The sequence below is a fragment of the Macaca nemestrina genome, chromosome 19, assembly GCF_043159975.1.
Source record: "Macaca nemestrina isolate mMacNem1 chromosome 19, mMacNem.hap1, whole genome shotgun sequence".
In the NCBI taxonomy this organism is placed as follows: domain Eukaryota; kingdom Metazoa; phylum Chordata; class Mammalia; order Primates; family Cercopithecidae; genus Macaca; species Macaca nemestrina.
In genome coordinates, this window is record NC_092143.1 from 40,696,090 (window position 1) to 40,715,290 (window position 19,201).

At 43.0% G+C, this 19,201-nt stretch overlaps 1 protein-coding gene across 1 annotated transcript in view; it reads left to right on the forward strand.

Annotated features, from left to right (window-relative positions):
- Positions 1 to 19,201, forward strand: part of LOC105489435 (uncharacterized) — a 45,458-nt gene that overhangs the window by 1,250 nt on the left and 25,007 nt on the right. The gene's annotated exons all lie outside the window — the stretch shown is intronic.

Genomic DNA, 19,201 nt, shown 5'->3' on the forward strand with positions numbered 1-19,201 from the left:
AGTCCCTCCAAAACTAATGATTAGCCAGTTCTAAAGTCATTTCTTAAGTCACGTCGCCCAGAAACTCTCTACACCCACCGCACGCCTTCATCACTCATACTCAGTGCTTCATTCTATCCTCCACATCACTGCCTGGGCCATTCCCTCTTTTACCAGAAAGCTCCTTAAGCTCCAAACTGGTGTTCTCTTACTCCTGGGATTTATGAAGACTAGTTTTAAGGGAATTCATTTCCACATCTTCCACTGCTGTATGTTCTATTTTCGAAAATTGCCCAGCTTAAGAAAGGAGCTGAGGACACAGCATCCCCTTTCAAAACTGTCCTCCCACCTTACAAAAGAAAGTCAAAATTCTCACCCATTACTAATGTGCATTGGATCAATGCAGTACTTCCCCAGCAATCCAAAAGGGACAATTCAAAAATCGGTATCTATGCTGAGAAAGTAAATGACTTTAGTGAATGGATATTAAATTATTTTTCAAGTCAGATAGTTTTCAGATCTTTTCTGTCAACGAAACTGAAGGAAGATCTGTCAGCTGATAGATTACAAAACATGATTTGGTAATAGATCAATATGTGATTCTTAGGTAATATACCTCAGAAGAAGTTTTTTAAAAATTGACACATAGTTATAACTAAACTTCTTCCATTCCATCTGTATTAGTTACCTATTGCTGTATAACAATATCACCACAAATATAGAAGCTTGAAACAACAAACATTTATGATATTACAGTTTCTCTGGGTCAGGAGTCCAGGCATGGCTCGGCTGGGTCCTCTACAAAGTGAGGCTGGAACAAAGGATCTGCTTCCAAGCTCATGTGGTTGTTGGCACCATTCAGTTCCTTGCATGCTGCAGGACTGAGGGCCTCGGTCCCTTGCAGGCTGTTGGCTGGAGACCCCCTCTGTTCCTTGCCATGTGGTCCTCTCCATAGGGAAGCTAACAATATGGCAGCTTGCTTCTTCAAAGCCAGCAACGGGGAGAGTCTCAGCAAGACACTGGTTTCTTTTTTTTTTTTTTTTTTTTTTTTGAGACGGAGTCTCGCTCTGTCCCCCATGCTGGAGCATAGTGGCCGGATCTCAGCTCACTGCAAGCTCCGCCTCCCGGGTTTACGCCATTCTCCTGCCTCAGCCTCCTGAGTAGCTGGGACTACAGGCGCCCGCCACCTCGCCCGGCTAGTTTTTTGTATTTTTTTTTAGTAGAGACGGGGTTTCACCGTGTTAGCCAGGATGGTCTTGATCTCCTGACCTCGTGATCCGCCCGTCTCGGCCTCCCAAAGTGCTGGGATTACAGGCTTGAGCCACCGCGCCCGGCCGACACTGGTTTCAATCTTATGTAACATCATCACATACACAGTGTCACTCATACTCTGTCACCTTTGCCATACATTGCTGGCCAGAAGCAAATCACAGGCGCCACCTACACTGAAGGGGAAGGAAACACAAAAGCTTGAACACTAGGAGGCGGGGATCATTTGGGGCCTGTTTAGAATCTACCACACCATCTATTTATTTATGCAAATGATATTCCCTATAAGCTCAACCTCTTCTCAGAATTTCCCTTCAGGTTCCCTTCACCTTTTTACTTAAGGGAAACCCAACTTTGCCCTGGGACACTGCTCTTTCTTCCACCTATCAAGTAGTGGCAACGGTGTTTTCAACCTTCAGCCTCTTAGTGCCTGGAGGTGAGGTAGGTTTCCTTCTTGCTTCTCAACATTGCTTCCAGGCCGTCCCCCTCCTCCTCTAAACCAGCAACTTTAAATCTTGCTATCCAATACCTCTATCGCTGACCTTACCCCACTTCATCTCTGCACAATTTGCTCCTGTCAGTCACTCCAATGCCACTTCTGTCCTAGTGCTAGGTGGTTATAAGATCTTCCCAGTACTCTGGCCTCTCAGTTCCTTTTATTCTTCAAGGATTTTCTCTCATTGCTTCAATTTTATGATCTTACAGTTTCTCTGGGTCAAGAGTCCAGGCATCACTTGGCTGGGTCCTCTACAACGTGAGGCTGGGACGAGGATCTGCTTCCAAGCTCATGTGGTTGTTGGCAGCATTCAGTTCCTTGCAGGCCTCAGGACTGATGGCCTCAGTCCCTTGCTGGCTGTTGGCTGGAGACCCCCACTGTTCACCATTAACTTCAGGTAGACCGTTAGTGCTGTCCAGCAATTCTCTTACACTTCTCTGCTCCACTCTTCTGGATTTTGTACCTTCTCTGTCCTCTAACTTACACATCCTCCCCTTGATCATTCTGGATTTTGTACCTTCTCTAACTTCTAACTTGCACATACCCTAACTAAGCCACTTCCTCCCATGGTCATAATCACAGTAGCCTTATCGAACTCTGCAACTTCATTATCTCAGTTTCAAACATCTCATACCCTGATCACCACCTCGGTTTTCCAGGTCACTCCCTGTAGTACTCTAACTGCGACAATTCTTTAACCCCTCATATCTGCTCTCACCCAGCCTCAACCCCTGGCCAATCACAATCACTCTTACACATGCCCTCAGCCCCCTTGCCTTTCTCTCCCTTTGTTGTGCTTGCCTGGCAAAGCCACAACCCTCATTCAAGCTAGCGCCCTGAATGTGGCGAGAGAAGAACGCAATCACACTGACTACTTTCACTTTAATTTCATCACCAGGAACCTCAGGCAGACCCCTTAGTGCTGTCCAGCAATTCTCCTTCCCTCCTCCATTCTTCTGGAGTTTGTACTTTCTCTGTCCTCTTAAGTTGCACATCCTCCCCTCCATCATTCTCAATTAACAGCCTTGTTTGAGAAAATTGAAGCAATAAGAGAAAAAATTCCACAGAATCTCAGCATCACCCACACCCACATGCCAGCCTCTACTTTGCCTTCCCCACCCTCACATGGTTGAATTGCCATGCTCCTAGCTAAAGGAGCATTGTCACCAACACATAGATTCCAGTCCTATCTTGCCTAATCAGTATCCTCACTGTCACTCCAGCAATTATCCCCCTATTCTGTATTATCAATATTTCTCTACTGTGTCATTCTGGTAAGTTTACCAGCAGCTGTGATTTTTCCAATCCTACAGATTTTTCTCTTGGACCTATTTCTACTGTCAGCTATCACCCATTTCTCTACTCCCTTTACAAGAAAACTTCTAAAAGAGTTTTCTATACTTTATCTGCAGTTCTTCTCCCATTCTACAACAGCAGAATACATCCCATACAATACCATTTATATAAAGTTCAAAAACATGTCAAGCATGATATGTATGTTAAGACTCCATACATATGTAGTAGAATCATTACATGTGAGGTACACATGTGGTGTATTTTAGGTCATCAGCTGAGTGTTAGGTCTCCCATCCTCTCTTAAACTCCATTCATGCTTTCATCCTTACCACACTATCAAAACTACTCTTGTGAAGGCCAACAAAGAACTTCACGCTGGCTAAACCCAATGATCTAGTCTCAGTTCTCATCTTGATTGACTTATCTGTAACAGCTGACACAGCTAATCACTTGATTCTCTTTTTTTTTTTAACCACATCCTCTTGGTTTTTCTCCTTCATTCATGGTTCCTCCTTCCCTGTCATCTTTGCTGGATTCCATCTCTTCTCTCAAACCCCTTAACTGGGGCTCATTCCTTGAACTCTTTTTCTTTTTTTTTTTTTTTTTGAAACAGAGTCTCTCTCTGTCACCCAGGCTGTAGTGCAGTGGCATGATCGCATCTCACTGCAACCTCTGTCTCCCAGATTCAAGCAATTCTCCCTGCTTCAGCCTCCCAAGTAATTGGGATCACAGGCACCCGCCACCACACCCGGCTAATTTTTGTATTTTTAGTAGAGACAGGGTTTGGCCTTGTTGGCCAGGCTGGTCTTGAACTCCTGACCTCAGGTGATCTGCCTGCGTCAGCCTCCTAGAGGGCTGGGATTACAGGCGTGAGCCACTGTGCCTGGCCCCTTGAACTCTTTTTAATCTATATACATTTCCTTGATCTCATCCAGTCTCCTGACTTTCAGTACTATCTAAGATATATGATATCATCATATATGATGACAACTCCTAAATTTATATCTCCAGTTCAGACCTCTTACCTGAACTCCAGATTCTGATATCCTCAAACACGTCACAAACTGAACAATATTCTCCCTCAAACCTGTTGAGCCTACTAGCTTTCCGATCTCATTTGATAACTCTATTGTGCAAGTTGTTCAGACCAAAAACCCTGAGTAGTTTCACTTTAATTTCATCACCATGAACCTCAAGTAAATCCTTAGTGCTGTCCAGCAATTCTGGATTCCCCTCATTTTCTCACACGCATGTCTAATCCACAGAGCATCCCTAACCACCTCCACTGCTACTCCCTGGTCTGAGCCACCATCATCTCATCTTTGGATTCGTCTTCTAAAAGCTCTCCCTGTTCTCATGCTTGCCTCTTCCCAATATAATAGCTAGAGTGATCGTTTTAAAACGTAAGTCAGGGCTGGGCGCGGTGCCTCATGCCTGTAATCCCAGCACTTTGGGAGGCCGAGGCGGGTGGATCACGAGGTCAGGAGATCGAGACCATCCTGGCTAACACGGTGAAACCTGGGTCTACTAAAAAATACAAAAAAATTAGCCGGGTGTGGTGGTGGGCGCCTGTAGTCCCAGCTACTCGGGAGGCTGAGGCAGGAGAATGGCGTGAACCTGGGAGGTGGAGCTTGCAGTGAGTGGAGATTGCGCCACTGCACTCCAGCCTGGGCGACAGAGCGAGACTCCATCTCAAAAAAATAAATAAGTCAGATATCTTCTCTCTGCTTAAACCCCTACATTAAATGATCCTCATTTCATTTAGAGTAAAAATCTACATCCTTACAATAGTCTAAAGGGTTCTATAAGATCAGTACCACCACTCCACCCCTGAGCATTACTTCTCTAATCTCATCTCCTATCAGTCATTCTCCAATATGTTCTAGCCTTCCCGATGTCTTTTCTAGTCCCTAGAAGATGTCAGCCATGCTCCCAAGTTAGGGCCTCTGCACTGGCTGTGCCCTCTGCCTTGTACATGTTTCCCCCTGATATCTGCATTGCCAACTCTCTCACCTCCTTTGGTCGAAAGTTACCTCATTGAAGCCTACCCTGACCTTTTAAAAATCACAACCCATTCTTAACTTTCACAGTACACCTAAAGCCCCTTTACCCTGCTTTCTCTTTTGCTATAGCACTTCTGACATACTATATGATTTACTCATGTGTTGTGTTTATTGTTTATTGCCTATTACCCCCGACTAGAATGTAAGCTCCATGAGGGCAAGGATTTATCTGTAGTATTTACCAGTGTATCACAAGTGCCTAAAGTAGCTATTGACACGTAGGAGATGCTCAATAAATATTTGTTGAATGAATGAACAAGGTATTTTGTGTTTCTATCCATAGAAGTGAAAACTAGGACTAGGTTTGACCCAATTCTATTTCATTCAGCAAAAATATCCTTTAATTTTAATAGATACCAAAATATGTAATACTTTGTGTTATTTAGATCAATTAGGTATTAAAATTATGCAATCAAAATGAGCTTTTTAAGCTTATCAGAGTCAGTCAAGAATTTTCTTTAAAAAAAAAAATTGTAGGGAAATGCGGTAGGTTGATCAATAAAAGACTCTCCAGCTTAAAATATTATATTAAAATGTTCAGAGGTAAGTGGAATGGAAGTACAAGATAAGAAAAATAAAGACTGATGTAAAATTTACTTTAAAGAAAAGCTTGTTCATGTATTTTTTAAATGGATGATAGATGCATTATGATCTTTAAATTTCCTTGGATACATTTAAAGAATGATGTAGCAATCTTATTTTAAAATGCCAATACTTAAGCCAGAAATAACAAACCTTATTAAATAATAGGTTTGTTAAATAATAATTTATAATTTAAATTAAATAATAATTTAAACTTGTGATGAAACATTTTAGATATGACCTTTAAAAGTACAAGAAGAAACAGTTTTAGCCAAGCATGATGGCTCATGCCTGTAATCCCAGCTACTCAGGAGGCTGAGGCGAGAGGATTGCTTGAGCCCAGGAGTTTGAGGCTGCAGTGGGCTGTGATCATGCCACTACACTCCAGCATAAGTGACAGAATGAGACCCTATCTCTTATTTAAAAAAAAAAAAAAGGAAGGAAGGAGAGAGAAAGAAAGAAAAAGGAAAGAAAAGAAGGAAGAAAGAACAAAACACAGTTTTTCAAATTTCTTATAGGAGAAAAGCAAGCAAGAAATCTTGAAGACCATAGTTCCAAAGCACTCAAAGGGAGCCAAGCTACTGCCAGTTCCACATAGATCTCTGATGGGGCAGGCAAAGGCTTGAAAGGTTTATATTCCTTTTGTTTTATTTAATGGTTTCACCTCTTATGAATAGGAGCTTTCTAAGGGTGAAGAGAATATAGAAGTTTAATCTTTTCATCCTAGGGATGGAGACAGTGCTCCTCCCTCAAGCAAAGGACCTCCTGGCACAGGTTAGCATCATGATATTTTAGTGTCAACCCAATGTTTTGGGTTTGGTTTGGTTTTGTTTTTTAGAGATGGGGTCTTGCTGTGTTGCCTTGGCTGGACTCAAACTCCTATGTTCAAGTGATCCTCCTGCCTCAGCCTCCTGAGTAGCTGGGGACTACAGGCACGCACCACTGCACCCAGTTTAACCCAGTGATTTTTAAAATAATTCCAGTTACTCCCGAAAATTACTTAACATCGATTAACCTAAACATTACAAGTGATTCCCACATTCCTAAAAGCACTAAAATAAACTCTGTCATCTCTTTGGCTTAAAGTATACAGCCATAGAAATGTATTACCTATTCAAAATATTAGGTTGAAACTTGATTCAAACTTGAGATTCAAAATGACTGGAATCCAGGCTGTGTCTGGAATATCTTTGTTCCTGTCCTTAGGATTCAGTGGTCCTCTAGGAAGGGTGCCCTGCTATGTCAGAGTTGGCTGCCCTTTCTTTCTGCTCCCAGACTAGGCTGTGAGTTCCCTGAAGATAGAGGTTCTCCTTCCCCCACATTCTCTGAGTGCCCAACACTGGGCTTGCCCATGGCAAGTGTCAGAGAAGTGAGAGATGAGGCTGGGAAGATGGATCTGGGGCCAGGCAACAAAGGAAGCTGTGCTAATGAATTGAACTCCATTCAGGATCAGATATGCTTAGATTTTTTTCTTCTTTTTTTATAATCTTATTGAGGTATAATTTACATATTATAAACTTGACACAGTGGACAATTTGATGCATTTGGGCAAATATATCCAATGTGCAACCACCACTACCAATCAAATATTAGAACACCTCTGTCCCTCCAAAAAGTTCCCTTATGCCCCTTTGCAGTCAGTGCCACCTCCCAACCATATGTTCCTGTCCCCAGGCAACCACTGCCATGCTGTCTGTTCCTAAGGCTTTGTTTTTTCTAGAATTTCACATAAATGGAATATTTCCATATGCTGTCTTTTGTATTTGGGTTCATTCACTCAGTGTGTTTTTGAGATCCAGAATGTTACTGTGTATCAGTAGTTAGTTCCTTTTTATTGCTTAGTAGTATTTCATTTTATGTATCTGCAAATCCACAGAAACAGAGGTAGATTAACAGATTAGTGGTTATCAGGGGAATTGGGAAGTATAGGGTTTCTTCATGAGGCGATGGAAATGTTCTGGAATTGGATAGTGCTGAGAGTTGTACAACCTTTTAAATATACTGAGAGACACTGAATTATACACTTTGAAATGGTTAAAATGGTGAACTTTAGGAAAATTTTATGCTTAAAAGCTAGATTTTAGCAAGCACCACAAGCATGTTACAAGTGAATAATCTTTGCAGTCTCACTGACTTGATTCAAGTCCCCATGTCACTCCTTACTAGCTATGAGACCTTGGACAAATGATTCTAAGTCTCAGATTCTTCTTCTGTGAAGTAGGGGTAAACATACAGCCCATCTCACAGAGCTGCAGTAAAAACAAAATGAGACAATGCGTGTGAAGCACTTGGCATGGCGCTGACAAGTGCCCGATCAGTGGCAGCTTCTTGTTTAATCCACCTGCACCTGCCATGTGTCAAGCCCATTACGTGTCTTCATCTATTTGATTCAACAACAAGGAGGGACTATTCCCAATTTAATAGTGATGAAACTGAACCATTAAGAGATTAAAAAGTAACTTCTTCCCATATTGAGGGACATTCTGTAACATAACTAGTCTATAATTTTCAAAAATATCAATATCATAAAAGACAAAGCCTGAGGAACTGTTCCAGATTAAAGGAGACTAAATACACAGGATAATTAAATGTCATACATGATCCTGAATTGAATCTGGGGAAAATTTTTGCTACAAAGGACCTTATTGGGACAATAGACATGATTGGAAAATAGCTTAAAGATTAGACTATAGATATATAATAGATTATAGATTAAATATAATAGACTGTAGATTAGATAATAGTATTGAGTCAGCGTTAGGTTTCCTGATTTTGATACCTGTAGCATGCAGGCCAGAACTAGGGCGAGACAACAGAGGTTCCTAGGGTACAAAGTTGAAGGAAGCCTTCTTGAAGGGCCACCCAGGCTCAGGCCTTGTTAGCCTCCCTCTAGTTCTAGCCCTGGTGTTGTCGTGTAGGGAAATGTCCTTGTCATCGGAGCTACACACTGAAGTCTTGAGGGTAAAGACATGCCAGTATATACAATTAACTCTCTAATAATTCAGGAATAATCATCATACATAGGTAGAAAAAAAAGATAAAGTGTACATTGCAAAATGTTAATAGTTGGTGAATCTAGGTAAAGTATTTACAGAAGTTCTTTGTACTATTATTGCGACTTTTCTGTGAGTTTGAATTTTTTTTTTTTTTTTTTTAATTTTAGGTCACTTGTCCCTGTGATGAAGTTCACAGCAGAGCTGGAATTTGAACTCTCTGCCCACAATGTGTGGCATGGTGCCACCCTGCAACCCAGATAGCTCTACCCTGAAGCCAGGGCTGGGAGGGCCTCCTGATCAGATGCTCAGAGCAGCGTTTCTCCTACTTTAACATGCACACAGATCACTTGGGGAGCATGTTAAAAAGTCCATCCTGATTCCTTGGATCTGAGGGTGGGCTGGAGACTCTCCATTTTTTTTTTTTTTTTTTTTTTTTTTTTTGAGACGGAGTCTCGCTCTGTCGCCCAGGCTGGAGTGCAGTGGCGCGATCTCGGCTCACTGCAAGCTCCGCCTCCCGGGTTCACGCCATTCTCCTTCCTCAGCCTCCCGAGTAGCTGGGACTACAGGCGCCCACAACCGCGCCCGGCTAATTTTTTGTATTTTTAGTAGAGACGGGGTTTCACCGTGGTCTCGATCTCCTGACCTTGTGATCCGCCCGCCTCGGCCTCCCAAAGTGCTGGGATTACAGGCGTGAGCCACCGCGCCCGGCCTGAGACTCTCCATTTTTAATAAGCTCTCAAGTGAGGCCAATACTGCTGGTTCCAGAGGCAGAGTCCTAGACTCCAGGGTCTAGACCTATGTAGGGCCTAAAATCCAAAATGTATTGGGAAGGGGAATAATGGAACACTAAATTATTTAGGAGACAGTTCACAGTCATGATTCTACCCACCTAAAATGCTTTTTGATAAAGGTTGAATTTTCAGACATCATTTCCATTGAATAAACATGTGGAGTGACCCTACTGGGTGCCATATCTTAGAATTCAGAATTGAATGGCAATGGATATGAACTAAAACAGAGTTTACTCAGTCTTTCCCTTCCCCCAGTAGACGCCAGATCAGACTTACATCTAGACAGATTTTAGTCCCTCAGGTGAATTTGGCATCTAACAGTTTCCCTCAGTGTCACAGGTACAAGAGAGAACATCGCAAGCAGGGAGTGCTGGAAATGACAAGTTCATCAAAAACAAAAAACCTGCCAAGCACAGTGGCTCACGCCTGTAATCCCAGCACTTTGGGAGGCCAAGGCAGACCATTTGAAGTCAAGAGTTTGAGACTAGCCTGGTCAACATGGCAAAACCCCATCTCTGCTAAAATACAAAAATTAGCCAGGCATGGTGGTATGTGCCTATAATCCCAGCTGCTCAGAAGGCAGAGGCAGGAGAATCACTTGCGCCAGGGAGGCAGAGGTTGCACTGAGCTGAGATTGCACCACTGCACTCTAGCCTGGGCAACAGTGCTATGGTGTCATTTCAGTGATAAAATCTAGTGAATATCTGTGTTACTTTTTTTAGCTTTCAACTCTGAGGAGGAAAACAATCTACCTAAACAACACCAAATTATTTTCATATTCTTTAAACATTTTTCTTATTTATTTATTTATTTATTTTTGAGAGAGAGTCTCACTCTGTCACTCAGGCTGGAGTGCAATGGCACGATCTTGGCTCACTGCAACCTCCGCCTCCCAGGTTCAAACAGTTCTCCTGCCTCAGCCTCTTGAGTACCTGGGATTACAGGTACTCACTACCACACCCAGATAATTTTTGTATTTTTTAGTAGAGATGGGGGTTTCACCATGTTGGCCAGGCGGGTCTTGAACTCCTGACCTCAGGTGATCCGCCCACCTCGGCCTCCCAAAGTGCTGGGATTACAGGCATGAGCCACTGCGCCCGGCCTCTTTAAGCATTTTTCTTGGGAGACAACCTTGAGGAAAAATGATTAACTTTAGCTTAGACCAAAATCACAGTTATTATTTTTTTTAAAACTTTTAAGAATAATCAAGAGTTACCTTTTTGAGGTAAGAATTAGGCCCAGCAAATGGGTATTGAAGAGAGAAGGAGACTGTGAGTTCCTGGGTGAGCACAGACCACATGTCTGCTCCTCAGGACAAGCTGTGTGTAAGGGGCAGAGAAGGGAGGGGATTCCAAGATGGAAAACCCATCACTGCTCTGAGGCTCCCAGAACACTTGCCCTTCTTAAGGGTCTGTTGTCCCTTTCTCCCAGAGCTGCTGCTGCCTCTCTGCTTTTCCTTCTTCCCCTTTCCTTTCCCTAGGCAACTTTCGCTTCCCCAGCACTTCTGACATGCTTCTCCCAGCTGCTGCCCTTGAACTGCCACCCCCTTCCTTCCCTCTGTGCCAGCTCCCAGGATGAGCTGGGGCACAGTGCTTTCTCAGGTTGAAGGAGCCTCCTCCAGGGCTCAAGTACCAACGCATCTACATCTTTAATCAGGAAGGAAATAAGAGCACCACATAACCCTGGCCATAGGTGTTTCCCTCCCTCCTCTTCAGGGAGGCTGGTTCCCGGGTCACCCCCTACCTGGTCCAAAAATAACATCCCTCATGTTTAAGAAAAATGCTGTGGTTCAAAAGCCCCTCTGGGCCCAGCTGCCTTCCCCAGTACACAGATCATCCCCATTGTCAGGGAGCTGCAAAGTGGCTCTGAACTTGCCGGAGGCTATACTTTTTAGTTAGAATGCGGGTCCTGACTGCAGGCCTAACCACAGTCCACAAAAGCTCTTCAGAAAGTGTCCTTTGTTGGTAGGTATGACACAAAGGCCCAGGAATGTGGCTTACACAGTCCTGACTCTACAGCTGGCCCTCCATCCTCACTGCTCTCCCAGGAGAAGGTGGGAACTGGCTTCTTCAGCCAAGGACAAAGCCACGGTGGACAATCGCAGGTCCAGGCCCAAGGTTTGCCCTCCCTCCTGCCTCCATCTTTACAAATCTCACTCATGCATGAGGCCAACTCCCCTCCTACTGATGACTCCATCTCCTCTGCTGATCTCATCCAAACAACCTCAAGCCAGTCCACTGGCACTTGATTTTGTAGTCTTGTGTGTATACATTCCACTTCATTATGAGACAGTAGCATAGAGGCTAAGATAATGGATGGGCTTTGAAGTTAAATGGACAAGCATTCAAATCCTGGCTCTATCTTGTTGCTAAAACAGAATACCTGAGACTGGGCACTTTATAAACAATAGAAATTTATTTGGTTCATGGTTCTGCATGCTGGGGAGACTAAGAGTATAGCAGCAGCATCTGGTGAGGGCCTTTGTGCTTCATCATAACCTTACCTCTTAATGCTATCACAATGACAAATTTCAACACGAGTTTTGGGGGGATGTTCAAAACCATAGCAATGGAACACTAAACAATAAAAATAAAATGAGTTACTGGCACATTCAAAAACATGGTGGTTGGGCCACCCAATTGGGGCATCTATATATTATATACAGTTAAGTGATTAGTTAGGCTTATATAATATTGGGAATTTTTATGTTTGGAATATTTATGTTGCACTTGTGGTGTTAACCATTCCTATGGTGCTGAAGCGGTATCATTGTCTGGGGTAAACACCTGGGGTTCATTGTCTCGTGCTAAGAAGATTAAGGACACCGACACACAAGTAGTGAGTTTGGAAGCAAAGGTTTAATAGGCAAAAGAAAGAGAAAGGAGAACAGCTCTCTTTTATGAGAGAGAGAGAGAGAGAGAGAAGAGAGAAGAGAGAGATTGTCTGAAGGGAAAAGCTGGCCTGCTGCAAACTGCAGCAGATTTTATAGGCAGGCTTAAGGAGGTGGTGTCTGATTTACGAAGGGCCCACAGATTGGTTTGACCAGGTGTGATGTTTACATAGCACACGGAGATGGCTGGTTGCCCCACCCTAATCTTATTATGCAAATGGTTTCCACTTGGCCAGTGCCGTCTTGTCTGCTCCTTACTGTACACATGGCTAGCAAAGAGAAGGAAACATGGAGCTGCCATTTTAATCATGCCTAGTCCCAGGTAGCCTTTTCCTATGGTCACAACTGCCGGCATTCACCCGTGCAAGCTTCCAGCTTGCTTGTCTATGCCTGCAGCTTGATTTTACAGGCTGCTCTTTGTTAGAAAAGAAAATGATTTGGGGGCTGCTTTTCATTAAAAGGAGAACCTTACCAAGGACGTCCTTACCTTCACAACCTGCGTAAGTAATTTCTTTTTAACTCCTTTATCAGTATTTCTCAGATTTACCTGATAATAATTACCTGGTGCGGTAGGCTGAATAGTGGCTCACTATGTCCATGTCCTAAACCTTGGAACATGTGAATGTTACCTTGAATAGTGTTTTTGACTGTTTTCTGTTGCTATAACAGAATATCTAAGGCTGTGTAATTGATAAATAAAAGAAATTTATTTCTCACACTTCTGGAGTCTGGAAAGTCCAAGAGCATGGCACCAGCATCTGCTCAACTTCTGGTGAGGGTTTTCATGAATAGTGTTTTTGACTGTTTTCTGTTGCTATAACAGAATACCTAAGGCTGGGTAATTTATAAATAAAAGAAATTTATTTCTCACACTTCTGGAGTCTGGAAAGTCCAAGAGCATGGCACCAGCATCTACTCAACTTCTGGTGAGGGTTTTCATGGTGAAGGGCATCATATGGCAAACGACCACAGACATGCAAGCTCAAGTCTCTCTTCCTCTTCTTATAAAGCCACCAGTCCCATCATAGGAGCCCCATCCTGATGACCTCATCTAATACTAATTATCTCCCCAAATCTCTGCCTCCAAATAGCATCAAGATATGAATTTGGGGATTTAGTTTTCAACACACAAAATTTGAGGGACACTTCCAAACCATATAGCATATGGCAAAAGGGAGTTTGCAGATGTGACTGAGTTAGGATCTTGAACTTGGAGATTATGCTGGATTATCCAAGTGGACCCATGTCCAATGGTCCTTGTAAAAGGGGCACAGAAGGAGTCAAGAGTTTGAGGAGAAGGTGATGTGATTATAGAAGCAGTAACTGGAGTGATGCTCTTCCAAGATGGTGGAACGGGACACACAGGCAGCCACCAGAAGCTGAAAAAGGCAAAGACATGGATTCTCCCCTCAGAGCCTCCAGAAGAAACCTGTCAACACCTTGAACTTTAGCCCAGTGAAACCGATTTTGGGTTTCTGACCTCCAGACGATAATAAATCCATGTTGTTTTAAGCCACTAAATTTGTGTTAATTTGTTACAGTGGTAATAGGAAACTAATACACCTGGGGTACTTGCTAAATATACAAATTACCATCCTTCTCCTATATAAATTCTGATTATGGAGGTCTACGCTGGGAACCAAAGAATCTGTTTTTTAACAAGGGTCCAGGGGATGTTTATCTTCAGGTCAATTTGGGAACTGCTGCTGTAGTTAAGTGGGATAGCTCAGCTGAATTCTTTACCACTTTTCTGGTGATGGACTCCATCTGCTTTGGCTACAAGTGTGAAGACATAACCAAGGATTGGCCAGTCCTAGCACTCCATTGCTCAAGAGCTTGAGACTGGTTCACAGGCAGACATGTGGTCCACACTGACCAATCACAATCTTTCTCTAAGACATTATACATGGAAGCCATCAGAGAAAAGTGTTCTTTCTTTGTGCTGGGATTTCGTTTAACAGTGGTACCCTAGCATGGAGTATCGGCCTGCCACTGCTGGCAGCCAGCTTCTCTGACTACATCGAGGAAGCTCATTTGCAGTAGGAAAGAAAATAATAAACAAGAAAGCAGAGTAGAAAGCCAGAAGGAGAGAGAGGGAAAACCCTATGATCCTTTGAGACAATTGCATTTGATGCTGGTACCATCCCTGTTTTTTGACCTATGAGAATCAATACATCTTATTATTTTTCAAGCTCATTGAATTGGTTTTCAGTCTCTCGAAATATATGGGCTCCTAACTCTCACAATGGGGTGTTATCTGGAGTGGGAGGGGAATAAATTTTTTACATTGTCTGGCTTTCTTTTCTGCCATTTCTATGTCCAACATCAACTGCTTCATATTTGTCTGTGCCAGTTTACACTAGTCTGATCAGAATTTACATACTAAAAAAAAGAATTTATATAGTAATTGTGTAGAAATTTTAGTCATTCTGTCTCTACCACTCATACCAATTCCTCACAGCATAAACATTTTCTGCCCCAACCACATAGTCCCCAGCATCTGTACGTTCAGGCTGATTCTCTTTTCTGCTTCTAACTCCCGCTCCCTCCCATCTATTCAATGACAAGAAATTCTGGAGTGGTGGCTCTCTTCCAATAAAAACAAACTGTAAAACTCCTATGATTGCTTTTGTGCAAAGTACTACCTACAAAATATCTTCTGTGATTATATTATATGGAGTTTTATAGGCATCTTTAGCTTGAAATTTAAGGACCAAGGAGATTGAGTGTTGACTGGAAGATTCTCTCCCATTATTTGAGTTACTTCACTGATGATTCTTCTTTTGATTCCAAAGTTTGTCAGCTCTAGCACATGCAGCTAAATACTGTTATCTGCAACATTTGTCTGATATAAATCCTCCTTGCCAGGGGGATGGTTCTATAACATTTACAAATTGGGATTAAGCATCTGAGACCCATACCTTGCCGAAGGCTCACAACAGACCACTATTGGCAAGGTTCTTCGTAGAGTCAGGCTGTAAATATCAGTGGAAGAAAATGAGAATTCCTAACACTTTCCTCTACCAGTAAAGTAAAAAGGGCATTGGGCTACCAGTCAACAAACCCAAGTTGATCTTGGCTCTGCCATTTGTTACCATGTAGTAAACTTAGGCAAGTCAGTTAAAACCTCTAAGTTCTAATATCTTCATCTGTAAAATGGAATTCATGATACTTCCATGCCTGCTTACCTCACTGAGTGGTTGTAAGAATTAAATAAGGTATACAAATGTAAGGTATTATTATGCACTATACAAATACAAGGTGTAATTATGATGCCTTAGTCCTAGACATCTTTATCTTTATTGGATTGTGACTATTCTGCTTACCAAGATGGAAAAAAGTGAATTGCTTCTCATAACCTAATTTATTTAATATCCATATGTTATGAGTTAGGAATTATGCGGCCGGGCGCGGTGGCTCAAGCCTGTAATCCCAGCACTTTGGGAGGCCGAGGCGGGTGGATCACAAGGTCAGGAGATCGAGACCACAGGGAAACCCCGTCTCTACTAAAAATACAAAAAATTAGCCGGGCGCGGTGGCGGGCGCCTGTAGTCCCAGCTACTCAGGAGGTTGAGGCAGGAGAATGGCGGGAACCCGGGAGGCGGAGCTTGCAGTGAGCCGAGATCGCGCCACTGCACTCCAGCCTGGGCAACAGTGTGAGACTCCGTCTCAAAAAAAAAAAAAAAAAAGGAATTATGCAAGCCCACGTATAGCATAGTAGCAAATTTGGAACATCAGTTAGGATACTACTATATGCAAAGGGTTGACAGTTCAAAGTATGGAAACACATAATAATGTAAATAGATGCTATAAATTTCTGCAAAACATGCCTAAAAATGGTCTTTAGCATATGCTTCCAAACTCTCTCTGGATGACAGCTTTCAAAGAAAACAAAAAACCTAATGGATTTGGACCAGAGATCTTTAAAACCTCCTCCACCCCTACAACTGGCTTTATTTAGTACTAAATTTAGAGCAGATGGAAAAACCAGCAAGCAAGACAATGCTACATCTGCTAATATATTAATACTGCTGAGCCAAGCAACTAGAAAAATCTTGAGTGGTCTGTACATGTTAGCACAGCTACAAATAATGTAAGGCTCCTTCTTTTGAGGAATTTATAATTTATATGGTTTAGACATAGTGTTGTTAGCTAACATTTATTGAGGATTTACTATGTATCAGGCACTATTCTAACTGCTTTACTCAAATGGACCCATTTAATCTTCCTAACAACCCTGTAAAATCAATAGTTACATTATCCAGTCTACAGGAACATACTGAGTCTCACAGAGATAGTGACTTTGCCCAAGATCACCTGGCTAGTGACACAATTGGGATTCCAAAGCTCACACTCCCAACCATATGCTAAGCTGCTCCTTTAGAAAGCCACAGATAGGGCCAGGCACAGTGACTCACTCATGTCTATAATCCCAGCATTTTGGGAGGCTGAGGTGGGAGGATAGCTTGAGCCCAGGATTTCAAGACCAGCCCGGGCAACATAGCAAGACCTCATCACTACTTAAAAAAATTAGCTGGGCATGTTGGTGCACACCTGTAGTCCCAGCTACTGGAGAGGCTGAGGCAGGAGGATCACTTGAGCCTAGGAGTTGGAGGCTGCAATGTGCTATGACCGTGCCTCTGCACACCAGCTGGGGTGATAGAGCAAGACCCCATATCAAAAAAAATAGAATTAAAAAAAGAAAGACACAGATATGAATAAATAGAATGCCCTATGACTTCATTTCTTTTTTTTTTTTTTTTTTTTTTTTTTTTTTGAGACGGAGTCTCGCTCTGTCGCCCAGGCTGGAGTGCAGTGGCCGGCTCTCAGCTCACTGCAAGCTCCGCCTCCCGGGTTCACGCCATTCTCCTGCCTCAGCCTCCCGAGTAGCTGGGACTACAGGCGCCCGCCACCTCGCCCGGCTAGTTTTTTGTATTTTTTTTTAGTAGAGACGGGGTTTCACCGTGTTAGCCAGGATGGTCTCGATCTCCTGACCTTGTGATCCGCCCGTCTCGGCCTCCCAAAGTGCTGGGATTACAGGCTTGAGCCACCGCGCCCGGCCCCTATGACTTCATTTCACACTTACCATGTATTATTTTTTAGAAGGGCAACCTACCCCAGTTAGAATGCTCTACAGGTCTGTATCATAGCACTTACGGTAACCTTTGCATACAGTAGGTGCTCAGTTAGTATATATATTGATTTGATGACCAACAATATTATTTTAGATCCTTAGGTTGCTTTGAACATAGAATTATCACAAGATCTTAAAGTAGCTGATCAATGTCATAACACACATCAGATCTTTGAATTCTGGCAAGTCCCGTATCCAATACATGTGTTCGGACTGCATTGCCATTGCCATCTTCCCTTCTGCTTTCTCCCTGAAGGTTGTAAGTTCCTTGAGGGCAAGGATAGTGTCCAGGTCATCACTACATCCTCAGTGAACAGCCTGGTGCCTGGTGCATATTAGTGAGGAGTTTTAATCGTGAGTAACAGGAGCTCAGTTGGTATTTGTTAAAGCAGCAAAGGAAGTTGGAAGGATGCTGGGAAACTCCTAGGTTCCAGCATCCTGGAAATGCAGGAAGAGCTGCAGGAAGCAGAGGAGCTCCAGAAACTGGACCCAGGGCTGCATGCTGCTGGGACTTTCTTTCAAGCCATCTCTTTCTCTGCCAGAGAAAAACACATCCCTCAGAGCCCTTAATTCACAGCTTTCTAGCTCAATAATGTGACACATGTCAAGGGGCTACTTCCTCTTCCCTAACTCCAGTGAGAATGATCTTGAGGAAGTCATGGATTGGCCAAGCTTAGGTGGTGAGCTCATTTCTGACCAATCATCTGGAGCATACCACTTGGCCATGCTTAGAGTGTGTGCTTATTCCTGGGGATAAGTGGAGTGTGGGATTAGAGTAAGAATGATGTGGAAGCATGCCAGGTAGCCAAAAATAGTAGCTATTACACACCAGTAGGTAATTGAGGTAACTGATAATTGAGGATATGGGCTGGGAGTGTGGAGTGAATTATTTCCTTAAAGAGTTGATTCCATATTGAAAAATAAGGCTTCCTTGTTATTCAACTTATATTCACTCATTCAACCAATAGTTTTTAAGTGTCTTATCAAGGGCCAGGCCTAGTTTTAGGTGCTAGGTGTACTTAAGGAGACAAAACAGTCCCTATCCTCCTGAATTTCCATTCTAAAGAAGGGAGACTGACAATGAATAAACAAATGTGTAAACACAGAATATGTCAGCTGGTAGTGTTATGAGAGTAATTAAAGCACAGTAAAGAGAATAGAAAGTGCAGAAGTGCGTTGCTGCTTTTTACAGGGAGAACAGGGTAGGTTGCTTTGATGTGACATTTGAGCAGACACCTGAAGATGAGAGGGTGAGCTCTGTGGACAGCTGGGTATGGACCATTTCAAGCACAAGAAAGAGCAAATGGAAAAGCTGTACAGTGGGCACCGGCATGGTGAAAACAAGAGTAAGGAGGCAGAAAGAGAGGGGAGGTCAAAGGCAGTGAGGTCAGAGTTTCAAGGCTCCCCTTAGCCTGGGCAGTTGTTGTTGGGGTTGTGGAGAATTCTAGATGGGGTAAAGGGGAACCAAGTTGCAATCTGGAAGCATTCTTCCAGATATATATTCTTCCATATATATATATAAGGGAGTTTATCAGGGAGAATTGGCTCACATGATAGCAAGGTGAGGTCCCACAATAAGCCATCTGCAAGCTGGAAAAAGAGAGAAGCTGGGAGTGTGGTTCAGTCCAAGTCCAAAAGCCTCAAAAGCAGGGAAGCCAATAATGCAGCCCTTAGTCTGAGGCTGAAGGCCCAAGAGCCCCCAGGA